The 17516-nt window shown below is 44.1% G+C and overlaps 1 protein-coding gene across 3 annotated transcripts in view; it reads right to left on the bottom strand.

Annotated features, from left to right (window-relative positions):
- Ip6k1 (inositol hexakisphosphate kinase 1) overlaps positions 1-16387 on the bottom strand; it is a 40335-nt gene extending 23948 nt beyond the window's left edge. For 2 of the 3 annotated variants that reach the window (XM_036193111.1, XM_036193113.1), the window contains exon 1: positions 16177-16387. The gene's annotated coding sequence lies outside the window, so the exon portion shown is untranslated. Of the gene's footprint in view, positions 1-15812; positions 15948-16176 lie in introns of all 3 variants that reach the window. The other variant, XM_036193112.1, reaches the window with a different exon arrangement.
- Between the last annotated feature and the right edge of the window lie 1129 nt (positions 16388-17516).

Below are 17516 nucleotides of genomic sequence, written 5' to 3'. Positions count from 1 at the left end.
CAGCAACTCTTCTGCCTGCTTCTGTCTTCCAAGTAGCTGGGACTAGAACACCGTAACACCCAAGCATTATTATTGATTGAGACAAGGGGTCACTATGAGACCAGGCTGGCCTCAAACTCAGAGATCCACCTGCCTCTGCCTCTCTAGTGCTGGGATTAAAGACATATGCTACTACCACCTGGCTTAAACTATTTTTTTTTTTTATTTATTAATTGACCTGGGTGTAGAAGCATACACTTTAATCCCAACACTTGGAATGCAGAGGCAATCAGATCACTGTGATTTCTGACGCCACCATGGTTTACATATCAATTTCTAAGTCAGCCAGGACTACAAAGTGAGACCCTGCCTCAAAAAGAAAAAGAAAACTTGGGCTGGAGAGATAGTTCAGTGATTAAGAGCACTGGCTGTTCTTCCAGAGGTCCTGAGTTCAATTCCTAGCAACCACAAGGTGACTCACAACCATCCCTAATGAGATCTGGTGCCCTCTTCTGGCCGGCAGGCAGAACATTGTATACATAATAAAGAAATAAATCTTAAAAAAAAAAAAAAGAAAAGAAAAAAGAAAAAGAAAAATGTAAGAAAACAATTACCAAACAAGCAAATAAAGATTTTACAATAAATGTTAACAATACTTACACAACCTAATATCCACAAGGATAAAAGAAAACAAACCTCATCTCTAATCTCAACATACAATTCAAGATAAATCAAGCACCTAAATGTAAAGACTAAAACTATAAAATTTCTAGGTGAAATTATAAAGTTATATGATTTGCATGGTGGTGCACTCTGTTGATCCCAGCACCTGGGAGGTGGAGGCAGGTGGATCTGAGTTCGAGGCCAGTGTGGTCTACAGAGTTATAGGCCATCCAGGGATACACAGTGAAAAACAAAAAGAATTGCTGGAAATTAGGTCAACAAGATGGCACAGTAAGTAAAAACACTTTTGAGGACTTGAGTTCAATTCCCAGCACCCATAGTAAGAGAACAGATTCCTCAAAGTTGGCCTTAGACCTTCACATGTGGCCATGATGCACAGGCCTGTACACACCCAAACACACATACAGTATAACTAAAACATCAATTTTAGGAACTGGAGAGATGGTTCAGCTGTTAGGACTGGCTGATCTTCCAGAGGAGCCTGGTTTGGTGGCTTACACACATTTGAAACTCCAGTTCCAGGGGATCCAACACCTCTGACCTCTGAACACTCACACATATACACACACACATACACATACATACATACATACATACACACACACACACACACACACACACACACACAGTATATATACTTAACATGCAGCAAAACACTCACATACATAAAGTCTAACATTTTTAATTAAAAAAATTATTTTTAATTATGTACATGTATGTGTCCATGTGTGGGTATGCACAAATGAATGTAGGTGCCTACAGAGGCCAGAGGCACCAGATTTCCCTAGAGCTGGGGCTACAGGTGGTTGTAAGCCACCCAATATGGATGCTAGGACTCAAGCTCAAGAAATCAGAAAAAGCAGTATATGCTCTTAAACACAGTCATTTCTCCAGCCTCTAGAACCTACATTTAAAGATTTTACTTTTTATGTATATGGATGTTTTGCCTGTATGTATACAGATGCACCATACATGCCTACAAAGGGCATCAGATTCCCTAGAACTGAATTACAAATGGTTCAAAGTAGGGGCTAGAAAGTGAAGCCAGGCCTTCTGCAAGAGTAGCCAGTACTCTTGACCACTAAACCATCTCTCCAGGCCATAAAGCCTACATTTAAAATATATAAATGATGGGTTTGGGGATTTAGCTCAGTGGTAGGAGCGCTTGCTTAGCAAGCGCAAGGCTCTGGGTTCAATCCTCTGCTCCACATTAAAAAAAAAAAAATTAGATAGATAGATAGGCAGGAGGATCTCTGAGTTTGAGGACAGCCTGGTTTACACAAGTTCCAGGAAAGCCAAGGCCTATATAGTGAGATCCTTTCTCAAAAAAACAAACAAAAAACAAAACAGTAAATAAAAATCAATGGGCTAGGTGTGGCAGACCTCCGTGAATCTGAGGCCAAAGACCTTACAAGGTTAAGACCAAGTCTCAAAACAACTAAATGAAGGAATAATAAATGGGCATGGTGATAGGTGTTCCCAGCACTGACAAGGTAGAAATAAGTAGATCCTTGGGGCTTGCTGGCCATTCAGCCTAGCCTACTTGGTGAGTTCTAGGCCAGTAAGAACGCTTTCTCAAAAAGAATATGAACATCATCTGAAGAAATGAACCTAAGGCTGTCCTCTGGCCTTCACCCAAATAGGCATGTATGTTTGCATAAGTGCACACACACAGAATACATAGAGTAAATTAAGGGTTCTGTTTGGTTTGGTTTTTGAGACAGGGTTTCTCTGCATAACCCTGGCTGTCCTGGAACTCACTCTACAGACCAAGAACTCAAGAGATCTACCTACTTCTGCCTCCTGAGGGCTGAGAAGAAAGGTGTGCAGCACTTCTGCCAAGCCTTAAATGAAGTTTTAAAACAACTCAAATATATGTACAATGAAAAAAACCAAAGCACACGTTATCCTAGGCTAGAATAGGATAGCCAGTTTAAATCAACCTCTTGTTAAAGAAACAAACTAAAGTTGGGCATGGTTATACACACCTGTAATCCTAGCACTCAGAAGGCTAAGGCAGGTAGATTGAGTTCAAAGCCAGGCTGGGTTAAATAGTGAAACCCTGTCCTCAAAAATAACAGGTTAGGGATCTGGTGGTAATCATCAACTCTATTCAGAAATATACTAGTTGATGTAACTCTAATAGCACATTACCTGTTTCCAATAAATTTAGCCCAAACCCACCCTCCATTGCCTACTTGGCAAAAACAGAGATGAAATCATTCTTTCCCTTTGCTAGCTGATATTACGCTTTGTCAGTAAACATTAAAGAGATGCTAGTGCAAAAGGAAGCAGCTTTTCATTCTGGTTCCATTATGTAACTCTTACCAGGCCCACCACTTAGCCAGCTTTCCTAGAGCCCAATCACAGCTGTTCTGACTCCCACGATGCATCGCAGAGAGGCCAGCAGCTTCCTCTAACACCTCACCCAAGAACTTCACAGTATAGTGCTTTTGGTGATAAATTTCCTTGTAAATGGAATCTACCCACTAAGTTCTAGGATGTTGATTTCTAACATGTTCTGCCAACATAACCCCACAATAATTTTCTCTGCTATCTTGTTAGGCAAAGCTGTGCCCCATCTAACAAGGTAGAGACCTTAGCCTATGAACAGGGTCTTCCTTAAGCATGTTTATTTGGTCTAGGGACCACAGCCACCTACCCATTCCCAAATGTAGGTTTTCTATTCTCTTCTTGAGTTCTCTCTTCTTCTGACTAGCCAAGTCCTTCATTACTCCAATCTCTTACATTTACTAATGTATATATATATATTCACAGTTGGCTAAGATTAGCTCAGTGGTGGAACATTGGGCTAGCATGTGCAAGACCTTGAGCTGAGTTCAGTCCCCCCCATCAAAAGCGCGCGCGCACACACACACACACACAAAATAACACAAACAAAAATCCAATTGAGCCAGGCACAATGACACATGCCTTTAATCCTAGCACTCAGAAGGCAGAGGCAGAGGCAGAGATCTCTGAGTTCGAGGCCAGCCTGGTCTACATAGAGAGTTCCAGAGCAGCTAGGGCTACAAAAAAAGACCGTCTTAAAAAAAAAGAAAGAAAAAGAAACCCCTCTAATTTAATATTTGTTCACCAAGGTCAGGATTTTCCTAGGATACTCATGAAATATCTAATGGAATCATATATTTTATCATTTATCTTCCCAGACTGGTTAGAAACTTCCTGGTATTCATGTCTATTTTCTGTGCAATTTTTAACTTTAGCTGCACTTTTTTTAAATACCAAAATTAAAATACCAAAAATCATCAAAACCTAGCCTGGTAAAGTAGGCTTGTAATCCCAGTTGAGTCGGGAAAACCATAAATTCAAGACCTACCAGACACTACACAGCCTGGACAATTGTAAGACCCTGTCTCAACAGAAAAAAAAAAAAATAAGACGGGCGGTGGTGGCGCACACCTTTAATCCCAGCACTTGGGAGACAGAGGCAGGTGGATTTCTGTGAGTTCAAGGCCAGCCTGATCTATAGAGTTCCAGAAAAGGTGCAAAGCTACACAGAGAACCCCTGTCTCAAAAAACCAATAAACAAACTAACAAACAAATAAATAAAATCAGACCTGGAGAGACAACTCAGTGTACAAGTTTTCAGAGCATACTGAAGGCGCAGGTTCGATCCCCAGCACTGTAAAACCCTGAATAACTAGCCAGGTGGGGGTTGCACATGCTTTTAATCCACAGAGGCAGGCAGGTGGATCTCTGCGAGTTCGAGGCCAGCCTGGTCTACAGAGTGAGATCCAGGACAGGCTCCAAAGCTACACAGAGAAACTGTCTTGAACTAAACAAAAACAAAAAACTTACGAACTGAAGGCAAAAAATACAAAGTCTTCACTCTCTAAGAAATGTCTATAATTCACTATTTCATCTAAAGAAAGAATGGTTTCCCAGAAACCCTCACATTATAGCTTGTGTTTGGCAAGGGTGGTAATATAATCTTCTGGGACTTTTTTAGTATCTACTCATTATACAAAATGATGGGTTTCATTATGGTATTTTCATACATGCATATCATGAGCTCTGTTTATATTCAACCTGAATTAGCCTCTCCTATGCCTTTCATCCCTCCCGCTTGTCCCTTTCATGTGGCTAAATAATCTACCTTCTGCTTTCATGTTTTAATTTAAATATCTTTTAAAAATAAAGATTCTGGCCAGGTGATGGTACTGCATGCCTTTAATCTCAGGTGGGCAGAGGCAGGTAGATCTCTGAGTTCGAGGCCACACTGGTCTACAGATAGTTCCAGGATAGACAAGGCAACATAGAGAAACCCTGTCTCAAAAGACCAAAAAAAAAAAAAAAAAGGCTCATGGTGGGAACAGTGGCGCACGCCTTTAACCCTAGCACCTGGTTAGGCCAGCCTGATTTACATAATGAGTTCCAAGATAGCCAACGCTATATAATGAGATCCTGTCTCAAAAACAACAACAACAAAAGTTATAGCTCTAACTATAATCTTATGCTTAAAAAGGTAAAACTGAAAAAAGAAAAAAGGAAAGGTTAAAAACTGGTGGTGGGGGGCTGGAGAGATGGCTCAGCGGTTAAGAGCACTGGCTGTTCTTCCAGAGGTCCTGAGTTCAATTCCCCAACCACATGGTGGCTCACAACCACCTGTAATGAGATTTGGTGCCCTCTTCTGGCCTGCAGTCAAACATGCTGTATTCATAATAAATAAATCAATCTTTAAAAAAAAAAAAAAAAAAAAAAAAACCATAAAGCCACAATTTAAAAAAACAAACAAACTGGTGGTGTTAGCACAAAGATTATGGGATAATTAATGCTTAAAGAAAAAAATAAATACATAAATAAAAGCCAGGCAGGAGCACTCTCAAGGCAGAGGCAGGTGGATCCTGGTGAGTTCCAGGTCAGCCTGGTCTACAGAGCGAGTTCCAGGACAGCCAGTGCTGAAACACAGAGAAACCCTGTCTCAAAAAACCAAGGGGGAAAAAAAGCTAAAAAGCCCTTTAAAGATATGGAGGAATAGATGCACATTAGTAAGTGAATGAAGCCACCTAAAATGGACACCAGGGACTGGGGTATACAGCTCAGTTGGTAGAGCACTGGCCCAACACTGTGACCGAGCATGGTGGTACAAACCTGTAATCCCAGCACTTGAAGTGGAAGCAGGAGATCAGAAGTTCAAAGTCATGCTCAGCTGTAGAGCAAGTTGAAAACCAGCCCAGGCTATATGACAACCGGTCTAAAAGGATAAAAACTGATGAGGAGGGGGCTGGAGAGATGGCTCAGCGGTTAAGAGCACTGGTTGTTCTTCCAGAGGTCCTGAGTTCAATTCCCAGCAACAACATGGTGGCTCACAACCATCCGTAATATCAGGTGCCCTCTTCTGGCCTGCAAGCATGCATGTAGGCAGAACATTGTATACATAATAAATAGGGGTTGGGGATTTAGCTCAGTGGTACAGCGCTTGCCTAGCAAGCGCAAGGCCCTGGGTTTGGTCCTCAGCTCTGGCAAAAAAAGATTCCTGCTACATAATAAATAAATAAATCTTAAAAAAACTGATGAGGAGATATAGATAAAGATATAGATAGATTTAAGTGCCCAACTATACATTCTGCAAAGGCAAATCTCCGGAGACAGTTAAAAAGAAAACAATCAAACAAGCAAAGCCAACCAAGTGACTGCCATGGGAAAGCTGAACAGGTTTCAGAGGATTTCTTAGGGCTGTGATATCATATTCTGCTTATATACAAAAATACTAAAACTGACATCACTAATTCTTCTCATTTAATTAACAAATATACATTTAAATATTTTTTACTGAACAACATTAAGTTTTTAACAATTTTCAAATGACATTTTGTGTGTGTGTGTCTGCCTATATGGGTACACATGCTACATACAGCACAGTTGTAGAGGTCAGAGGACAATTTGCAAGAGTCAGTTTTTTCTTCTACCAGGTAGGTCCTGGGGATGGAACCTGAGTCATGAAGCTTGGAGGCAAAACCCTTTACCTAATGAGCCATCTTGGCCTCAGCCAGCCCATGTTTCAAATAACAGCTTTAATGAGGTGACTCATATCACACAAGTCACCCATTATAGTGTACAATTCAGTGGTTCTTAGTAGTCTCCAATATGTAACTATTACCACAACTTCAAAACATTTAATTATCTCAAAAGAAATACTGTACACTTTTGTTATCACTTCCCTACCCTTACCACCACCTGAAACCCTCTAACCAAGATCTACTTGCTGTCTCTATAAATGATTTGCTGTGGATACTGCCTTAGAAATAGAATTGTACAAATACAGCCTTTTATACCTGGATTTTTAAACTCTACACATTTCTGAGGCTAAAATATAATATATACTAGTATTTGTTTACTTGGGTTTTTTGTTTTAAGACAAGTCCCCCTGTTATGTAGCTCCAGTTGTCCTGGAACTCACTCTGTAGACCAAGGCTGGCATTGAATTCTGAGACCTGTCTGCCTCTGCCTCCTGAGTGCTGAGATCAAAGGTGTGAACTACTAAAACGAGCTTCCTTTTCTTTTTTGAGTAACATCCACTGCATGAACACATTTGACTTATCTACTCATCATGTGATGCTGATGGACGCTTCAGACGTTTCCCTCTATTGTTATTATTATGATTTTAATTATGTGTAAGGGGGTGGATGGGTGTTTGCATGTGGATGTGTGAATGTGAGTGTGTGCCTGCAGAGGCCCCAGATGTCAGAGCTAGAGCTAAGGACAACTGCAAGCCACCTGACTTGAGTGCTGGGAACCTAACTCAGGTCCTCTGTAAGACCAGGTCCTCTGTAATTTCAAACCGTACCAGCAAACTTAAGAATCTGAACCTAGGGGCGAGAGAGATGGATCAGCAATTAAGAGTGCTTTCTGTTCTATAGAGGACATTAACTGCAGAGCTACCTCATCCATCCTTTGTTATTAATACTATGCTATAAATATTTGCAATCAGTTAAAGAACTGTCTAAAGCTAGCACATGCCTTTAGTCCCAGAATTCAGCAGAATTGAGTTCTGGGCCAGCTGGACCACACAGTCAGAGTGAGGAGAGAGGAGGCAGGGAGAAAAGAGGGAGGGGGAGGGTTGCGTGCCACACTGCTTTGCATTCCCATGAGTGAGGTATGTATGGTCTCCAGTTTTTCTACATCCCTACCACTACTGTCATTATGAGCTTAATGACTGTTCATTCAATCATAATACACCCAGATCTTTATCAACTGCAAGGTGTTCTTATTCAACTGACATTCAATTTTAGATCTGAAGAGTGCAGTCTGGTCAAGCATGATGGTGCACACCTGTAATTGTAGGGAGGCAGAGGATCAGGAAATTCAAAGTCAGCCTGGGCTACATGAGACCCTGTGGAGGGGGCAGTGAGATGGCTCAGTGGGTAGACACTTGCTGTCAAGCCTGATGACTTGGGTTCAACCCTTAGAACCCACATGACAGAGAGAACTGATTCCTGAAAGTTGGCCTCCACAGGCACATCACAGCATGTGTACTCCCCCCACACACACATAAAATAAAATTGAAAAAAGTTCCTTCAGAGCCAGAGAAACAGACAGTCCAGTTCTAGCCCCATTTTCCTAGCTTAGTCTTTCCTTCCATATAATGAACAGGAATAACTGTACAAGTAAAACTTTTATAAAGGGATTCAGAAATTCAGAAGCCTATTCTCCCTCTCCCCCACCTCTCTCAGTGTGTGTGTGTGTGTGTGTGTGTGTGTGTGTGTGTGTGTGTGTGTGTGTGTGTATGTGGTCATGGTGGTGGTGGACTAGTCCTAAATGTGTGTGTGTGTGTGTGTGTGTGTGTGTGTGTGTGTGTGTGGTCATGGTGACAGTGGACTAGTCCTAAATGTAATTTCAAACTGTAGCAGCAAAGGTAAGAATCTGAACCTAGGGGCGAGAGAGATGGATCAGCAATTAAGAGTGCTTTCTGTTCTACAGAGGACATTAAGTGCAGAGTCTATGGCTCCACAAAAGATTGCAACTCCAGTAAGGATTCCATGCCCAACACTTCTAACCTCCATGGGTATCTGCATGCACACATGTACATACATACACATAAGTCAGTCTTTAAAGAAAGAAGCTGGGTGGTGGTGGTGCACCCCTTTAATCCCAGCACTTGGGAGGCAGAAGCAGGTGGATCTCTGTGAGTTGGAGGCCAGCCTGGTCTACAGAGCAAGATCCAGGACAGTCAGGACTATTACACACAGAAGGGAAGAGAAAGAAAAAAAAAGAAAGAAACAAGCAAACAGTGAGACAGCTCAGACAGTTATAGTCTGGCCTCCAAGTGCACACCATGATGTGGGTATGCACAAAACAAATGTAAAAACAGAAACGCTTTTTAAAGAACTAAGATAACCGGCTTCTTAGTTCAGTTGAAACTCATTACTCAAAGTCTGCTGAAGTAGAAATGAACATCTACTTTTAAAAATGTGTACATAAGCTGGGCAGTGGTGGTGCACGCCTTTAATCCCAACACTCGGGAGGCAGAGGCAGGTGGACCTCTGTGAGTTCAAGGCCAGCCTGGTCTCCAAAGCAAGTTCCAGGAAAGGCGCAAAGCTACACAGAGAAACCCTGTCTCGAAAAACCAAAAAAAAAAAAAAGTGTACATACTGCCAGGCATGGTGGCACACTTCTTTAATCCCAGCATTTGAGAACCAGAGAGCAGAAAAGAACTCTTGTGAGATGGAGCTCAAACTGGTGTACATAGTGAGTTCCAGGCCAGCCAGGGCTACATATTGATAACCTGTCCAAAAGAAGAAAACAAAATAAAAGAGGGGTTGAGTTGTGTATGTGCGGAACACAGTGGCTCATTCCTCTAAGTCTTGGGGACCTGAGGCAGGAAGGATCACTGAGAGTGAGTGAAGCCAGCCAGCATGGGCTACATGGTGATCTCCAGGCCAGTCTGGACTATAGAGTACGAACTTGTCTTAAAAAATAAGAATAAACCTACAATAGCAGCACAATGCCACAAACATACAAAACACCTAACTGCTTTCTTGTTCCAAGCCAAAAAAAAGAAAAGAAAGGGGAAAAAAAAAGAGGAAGAGAGAGCACCATGTAAGCCTCCCCCAGCTCTGTCTCCCACTGCTCCTAGTGTCAGGCAAAGGATGGGGAGAGGGAAGTCCTAAGCAAAAGGAGGGTCTAGGACTATCAGCACCAGCATGCTCATCGAACACACTTTCTACCAGCCAGCACTAGCATTAGCCAAGAAGAATGGACCACACAGGCCCTTCTAAGATAGGCGACTTCCTCCTCACCCCTCCGCCCCCCCAGGCCTTAGTTCTGAGCTTTGGGCAAGTTCTGATGCACTATGGCTGGGCCTGAACCCAGAGAGCACTAGAGTCAGTATGTGCAAGCACTTCAGGTGTGGCAAGAGGTGGCAACCCACGACCACCAAGTTCCCATTTCTACTTGTCCACACCCTTGCATTTCCCTGTGGAATTATATTCCATTTCCAACTCAGACAAATTTAGTACATCTTCATAAACATTTAGTTCTTCTCATCTAAATTCAAGTGCAAAAAGGAAAAAAAAAAAAGTGTCCCTGCCAGAAAGCAGTTATTGTCCCACTAAAATAAACATTTGTGTGTGTGTGGTAATATGGGGGTTACTGAAACAAGGACCGTGTTTTTTAAATGTGTATGGGTGTTTTGCCTGAATGTCTGTGCATCACATGTATGTAGTGACCACAGAGGCTAGAAGAGGTGAAAGAGGGGTCAGATCTCCTGGGACTGGAGCTGTATACAGGTGTCTGTTGAGCTGTCTGTCATGCAGGCACTGGGAACTGAACCTGGGTCCTCTGGAAGAGAAGCCAGTGCTCGTAACTCCCAAGCCGTCTCTCCGGCCCCAGAAACTAGGGCCTTATGCATGAGACAGGCACTCTATCAAGTTTCCCCTAGACCTCTTTTTTGGGTGGGTATGGAGGCTTGTACATATGCAGGAGCATTCCCTACAAGTCTTCCACCTTCTTCTGATGCTGTGTATGTTGTGCCTTTGTCTGCCCTGTACACACTGTACACAGAGTCCAACGCAGGGCATCTGTATCTTACTCTATTACTCTGTCTTCTTCCTTTGAGTTAGGGTCTCTCATTAAACCTTTCAGATAGGCAGTCAGCAAGCCCCAGTGATCCTATGGATACAAACTCATACTCTTCATGTTTGCATAACAAACACTCTTATTAACCACAGAGCTATCTCTCTGGGCCCCTTGTTTTTTGAGACAGGGCCTCTCACTGGTGCCTGGGGCTTGCATTTATCAACTAGACTGGCCAACTCGTAAACTATAGAATCTGTCTTCATCTCCCTCCCCGCCCTACATCCCACAGGATTAAAAACCTGTGCCATTACATGAAGATAGTCTTTTTTTTTTTTTGAGCTTTTTTTATACCTGTATTTTGCCCGTATATATGTATGTGTACCATGTATGTGTTTTGTGCCTGAAAAAAACAGAAGAGGGCATCAGAGCCGGGCATAGTGGTACAGGTGTGTAGCTGGAAGATTTCCTGTGTCCCAGCCTGCCAAAGGTTGGGACAAATCTCTCCCACTCGAGTCCCCCTGGTAAACACACAGAGGCTTATATTAATTATAAATGCATGGCTGTGGCTCAAGATTTTTGCTAGCTAGCTCTTAGATCTTAAATTAGCCCATAACTATTAATCTACGTATTGCCACATGTTCCATGGCTTTACCTGAGTCCCATTATATGTTGCTCCTTGTGGGGCTCACTGGCAACTAGATATTATAACTGTTAATTCTTGCTTGATTACTGTTTTGTTGTATGTAATTTTACTATGTTAAAGTTAAACACTTCCTTTTTTGATTATACAGAAAGTGGGGGGTGCTGTGGGATGTTCTGTATGCTGTGAATGTGTTGCTCTGATTGGTTAATGAATAAAATGCTGATTGGCCAGTAGCCAGGCAGGAAGTATAGAGGGGATAAACAGACAAGGAGAATTCTGAGAAGTGGAAGGCTGAGTCAGTAGACGCCAGCCCACCATCCAGGGAGCAGCATGTAATGGCACACAGGTAAAGCCACAGAACACATGGCAACATATAGAGTAACAGAAATGGCTGAGTTTAAATGTAAGAGCTAGTCAGTGAAAAGCCTGAGCTAATGGCCGAGCAGTTTAATTAATATAAGCCTCTGTGTGTTTACTTGGGTACGAGCAGCTGCAGGACCAAGGGAGCCAGGTGGGACCAGGAAAACTTCAGCTACACAGGTAGATCTCTGAGTTAGAGGCTAGCCTGGTCTAAGTTACAGGACAGCCAGGGCTACACAGAAACCCTGTCTTGGGGGGAAAAATCAGATTTCCTAGAACTAAAGTTACACATGATTGTTGAGTAGCCATGTGGGTACTGGGAACTGAACCTAGGTCCTCTGCAAGAACAGTAAATACCCTTAACTTCTCAGTCCCCTCTTCAGCCCTACAGTAGACTTTCTATGAATACTAGGAATCAAATTCAAGTCCTTATGCTTGTGGCAAACACTTACAGAGCCATTTCCTCAGCACCCTCCTTCATTACAATATTGAATTTGGGTTTAATCAAGTTGCATAGACTGGTCTTAAACTCAACTTTATAGCTCACACAGGCCTTGAACATGTGATTTCCTATCTCAGCCTCTGGGCTAGCTAAAATTACAGGCCCACGACACTAGGCAGGACTAAATTATAATTACTACTAAGACAGGGTCTTACATTAGAGCCCAAGGTGGTCTTGAACTCATGTTGATCCTCCTGCCTCAGCCTCCCAAATACTTGGACTACAGGGGTGCTACTATACCTACTATACCTGGCTCCAAAAGTTTTGTTTTTTTTTTTTAAGCTGAGGATCGAACCCAGGGCCTTGTGCTTGCTAGGCAAGCACTCTACCACTGAGCTAAATCCCCAACCCCCAAAAGTATATTTTTGTTGTTGTTTTTCTTTTGTTGTTGGGTTTTGTTTGTTTTTGAGATAGAACTCACAGAGATCTGCCTGCCTCTGTCTCCTGAGTTCAAGGATTAAAGGCATGTGCCATGACCTTCCAGACAAAAATTATTCTTAAAAAACGCAAATATTGCTGGGTGGTGGTTGCGGATGCCTTTAATCCCAGAACTCGGGAGGCAGAGGCAGGTGGATCTCTGTGAGTTCAAGGCCAGCCTGGTCTACAGAGTGAGTTCTAGGATAGGCACTAAAAGCTACACAGAGAAAAAAAAAAAAACAACAACACAACAACAAAAAAGCAAATACTGGGCTGGAGAGATGGCCCAGTGGTTACCAGGAGAGGACCAGGTTCAATTCCCAGCACCCATACAGTCTCTTACAACTGTAACTACAGTTCCAGAAGAGCCAGTGCCCTCTTCTGAACTCTGTGCATGCCAGACTTGCATGTGGTGCACAGATATACATTTAAATAAAACATCCATATACATTAAATAAATAAGGCAAATATCAAACCAATTGTGATTGTGAACATCTATAATCCTAGCACTTAGGGGGCTTAAGAAATAAGATCAAGAGTTAGATGTCAACCTGGATTACAAAACAAGCTGGTGACCTGCTTAGGCTACACAAGTAAGTCTGTCTCAAAAAATGAAAGAGCTGGTGAAATGGCTCAGGGAATAAGGGTGCTGCCACACTAACACGACAACCAAGTTGGATCCCTGCAACCCATGGTAAAAGGCGAGGAAGTCGCCCTCTGACTTCTCTATACTCTGTGACATGCACACGTGCACACACACACACAGCAAACCCTATTTGTTTAAGGGTTATGCTTTACAGTTCAAAAGGAGTGGAGCAGCTCCAGGAATTGGAGATGTTTCAGAGATGTTTAGAAAGCCAGGCAAGACTGGAACTGGACTCCAGAGAGAAGCAAGGAGGGAAAAGTAACAGAATCCTGAACAGGGCGAAGGTCACGGGATTCGGCAAGCAAGAGGCACTGGGAGGAGAGCAAAAGACACGTGGAATGCTGAGCAAGCTGTTTAGTTAGTGGATGATAAGGATAAACCTGAGGCAGGGGCTGGGGCTGGCTGGGCAGCAACACTTTGGATGCCACATTAGGACCTCAGATCTTATCCTATAATCCTGTTTCTTATAATCCTGCTCCCCCCCCCTCCCCAGACAGGGTTTCTCGGGTAGTCCTCCCTGGCTGTCTTGGAACTCGATTTGCAGACCAGGGTGGCCTCAAACTCAGAGATCTCCCTGCCTCCTGGGCCTGTGTCAATTTCTGGCCAGTGTAGAATAACCACCATCTCTGATATCTAGCTGTTCTTAATAGTTTAAAAGTGCTAAACCAGCCCATGCCTTGGTGGATTTCTGTGATTTCGAGGCCAGTCTGGTTTACATAGTGAATTCCAGGACAGCCAGGGTTATGTATAGAGACACCATTCCAAGAAAAAAAGAAAAAGAAAGTGCTAAGCCAGGTGTATGTACACTTGAAGTCCCTGCTCTCTGAGAAGACAGGTGACTCTTGAGTTTCCAGAACAACCTAGGATACACAAGGAACACGATCTCAAAAAAACCTAAAGTACTAAAGTTTACAAATGAATTATGCAAAGACAAAGAAGACAGAGGGCCTATCACATAATGGTCTTTATGATGCAGCATTTAAAATACCCAGCACAGAAATGATGCTATTGTCTTTGGGTTAACTGTTGAATCAAGTATCATACCCTATTCATAAATATTCATGAGCTAGTAAACAAAGCAGAAAACAAATATTAAACAAAGATAATTTAAGTTCATATGTTTTCTGATCTTCCTTGGGACAGCAGTCCTAACGAAGGATTACGCCAAGGAGAGACTTTAATGTACCCTTGAACTCCCTGAGATTGAATGCAGAAGTCAATGCTGACAACTTGATTAATCATCTCCTTATATCACTGAGAGATCCAATACCCAAAATGAGATAAGAGTCTAACTTAGGGCTAGCTATTTTAGCAGAAATAGCAAAAATTTAACCCTGTGGCTGATTTAATTAAAAAAAAAATAAAGAAATACAGGCAATGGGAGCTTGAGGGGGGGGCAATTTTGAGAAGCTAATATTTTAGTATCTCCCTATTTCACCAAGGCCAAAATGTTATTAATCATTCAAAAAACGGCCCTGTGGAAGGGCAATGAAATAAATAACAAAACTACTCAACTCCTCTCTTCTCCTCACAAGCATAACAATCAGCTAACAGCAACAACCTGCCGCCTGCCCAGGCTTCATTCAGCTCTGGCTTTCCAGAGGCATCTCCAGACCAAGGTGCTGGCTTCTTTCAAAATTAAACATTCAGAGGTGGGTGACATGAGCCTGCTTGACCTCCTTAATCATCTCTTGTAGGTATGACGACAACATACAAGACATCTGTGTGGAGAAGCTAAGGACCCTGGGTAAAAATGTGCTTTACAGCAACCAGAAGGACCCTTTCTAGAGCTGCATACTCTCCTGGGGATCGCCAGCCCCACCTCCATCATAAGAAACAGGCCTAGGGTTGGGGATTTAGCTCAGTGGTAGAGCTCGCCTAGCAAGCACAAGGCCCTGGGTTCAATCCTCAGCTCAAAAAAAAAAAAAAAAAAAAAAAAAAAGAACCAGGCCTAACAGGCCGTTTCCATCCAGCATCAATAACATTTAGCACTGCTTTTATTTCGAGACAGGGTCTTGCTATATAGCTCTGGCTGGCCTGCAACCCATTGGCAATCCTCCTGCCTCAGTAGAGTGCATGAGCTCCCACACCTGGTTTCAGTTCTGTTAATAGTTAGTGGGACCATCCATAATAAGAACATTTTTAATAGTCTTATCATACGCCTACATTTCCTAACGGACTGTCTTTTTAGGAGACAAAATTAATCAAATCATCACCATCCTTATCCTCCTAAAACACACTCTCCAAAAAGAGTGGTGGTCAAGCACTACAGAACTTACACCCCCAAATAAAACTCAGCCATTATGGACATTTAACCAGGTTCTTCAAGAAGCAGTAAACAGTGAATCCGGAAGAGCACGGAAGGCTCCGTGGGGTCTTCCAAGTTAAGAGACAGGCGGATGACCATCGTCCTACCAAAAACACAGGGCCTTGATCCCACCCTGCTTGGCTCATAAGGCATTTTAGGCCTGTTTCCTCTCATCTTAGTCTCAAGCGGCCTGAAAAAAATTACAAGAGTGTGATATCTAAGAGCGACCTACGTTTATCACGGGTGTGGAGGAACGTTACGGCCCGGGAGAACAAGCGGGCAGTGGCCACGTCTCAGCACTCCTGGGCAGAGGCATCCAGTGATTCAAGTCAGAAAGGCAGGTTTCCCGCTATCCCGCCGGCCGGTCCTAGGGCACAGACAGGGCTCTCCGACCTCCACCCGGGCTGCCCTCCCAGCCTCCGTGCCAGCATCTGGGAGGCTCCGCGGAAGGCCAACCAGGACGCTCGGATGATGTTCCAGGGATGCTCGGCCTAAGTCCCGACCCTGCCCTACGCGCGCCTGTTACAACCCCGCGCCCGCCGCCACCCTAGCCTTGGGTGTCGGGCGGGTCTTTTGGCCCGACTCCTGTCACTCACCGGCCCGACCTGGGCAGCGGGCGCCCAAGGCTCCCCACGGGAGCTGGGCCCCCCGGGCCTCCAGGTTTCGGCCCGCCCCCTGGCAGGCAGCGCAGGTGGCTGAGCCCCGCAGCAGCGGCCCCGCACCGGCCGCTCGGTCCAGCTCCTGGCGCTGCCCACTGGGTACGGATCAACAACAAGATGGCGGCCAGCCGAGGGGGCGGGGGGCCGGGCGTCATAGTAACCAAGGACAGCAAGGAACCCGCCCCTGACTGAGGTTCTCTCCAATCAACAGCCTCTCTTCCCGATGCCCGCAGGAGTTCTTCCCGCCGATTCGTCAACTGTCCCGTCTGTCAGAGTGTGCCTCTCGTGCAGAATGCCTGGGCCACGTGACTGTGACGGCAAGAATTGACGCATGCGCGCCATTCTCAGATTTGCTGGCGGCGGCGCTTTTGCTAGCGACCGGGGAACCTAGAGCGCCCTTGGTTTTTCTCACCTGCGCAACCCTTTCGATTTTGAGCAGCATTTATCGAACTTCTCACACACACTTAGGGAATGTCAACGGTACGGTGTTTGCTTTGCCGTCTGCCTGTGGTTGGGGACTACCCTAGTTCACTGGCGAGGAAACTGAGGCGCAGCGGAGAGGCTGAGCCAAGGTCAGCACAGCCTTAGGAAGTGGCGGTGATGAGTCCCTCGTCTCTTGTGGCTCCAGAGTGTTTTCTAAGCGCCTCCCAGACACAGCTTTCTGTGCTACCTTCTCAGCTTCTGGCTTCCCTTCTCCGCGGTTTATTTTGCATAGAGTTAAATATGCATCCAGTACAAGTCTCGGCATAAAGTGGCTACTCTTCATTGCCCGAGAGTCTCAGTTAAATTCCTATGACAGTATATTTTGCCCTTGGCTGCCATGACCTGTCTCCGAGGCAAACTGAGTCCCTTGAAGATGGCCATCCTTTGTTATCCATAGTAGGCCCCTAACCCTGGACTTGGCTTCAAGATTAGGCTACCGCAGGGACCAAAGTACCTGGTCCCACACACAAATGTCCTGACTAGTTAACTCTAGAACTTTTGTTTTTAAAATATGCATTGGTATTTGACCTGCATGTCTTTGTGAGGGAGTCGGATCCACTGGAACTGGAGTTACAGACAGTTGCGGGCTGCCACGTGGGTGCTGGAAATTGAACCCAGGTCCTCTGGAAGAGCAGCCAGTGATCTTAACCGCCTAGCCATCTCTCTAGCCCTAACTCTGGAACTTTTGAGCTTTAGCTTCTTTGAGACTTGGTAGATCTGTCTATAAAATGAGGGTGAACAAGAGGAAAATTTAATAAGCTCTTAGAGTAAACCAAATACTCAGGTAAAACCCC

Source organism: Onychomys torridus, chromosome 7 (assembly GCF_903995425.1).
Source record: "Onychomys torridus chromosome 7, mOncTor1.1, whole genome shotgun sequence".
Taxonomy (NCBI): Eukaryota; Metazoa; Chordata; class Mammalia; order Rodentia; family Cricetidae; genus Onychomys; species Onychomys torridus.
This window is presented reverse-complemented; position numbering and strand designations above follow the sequence as displayed.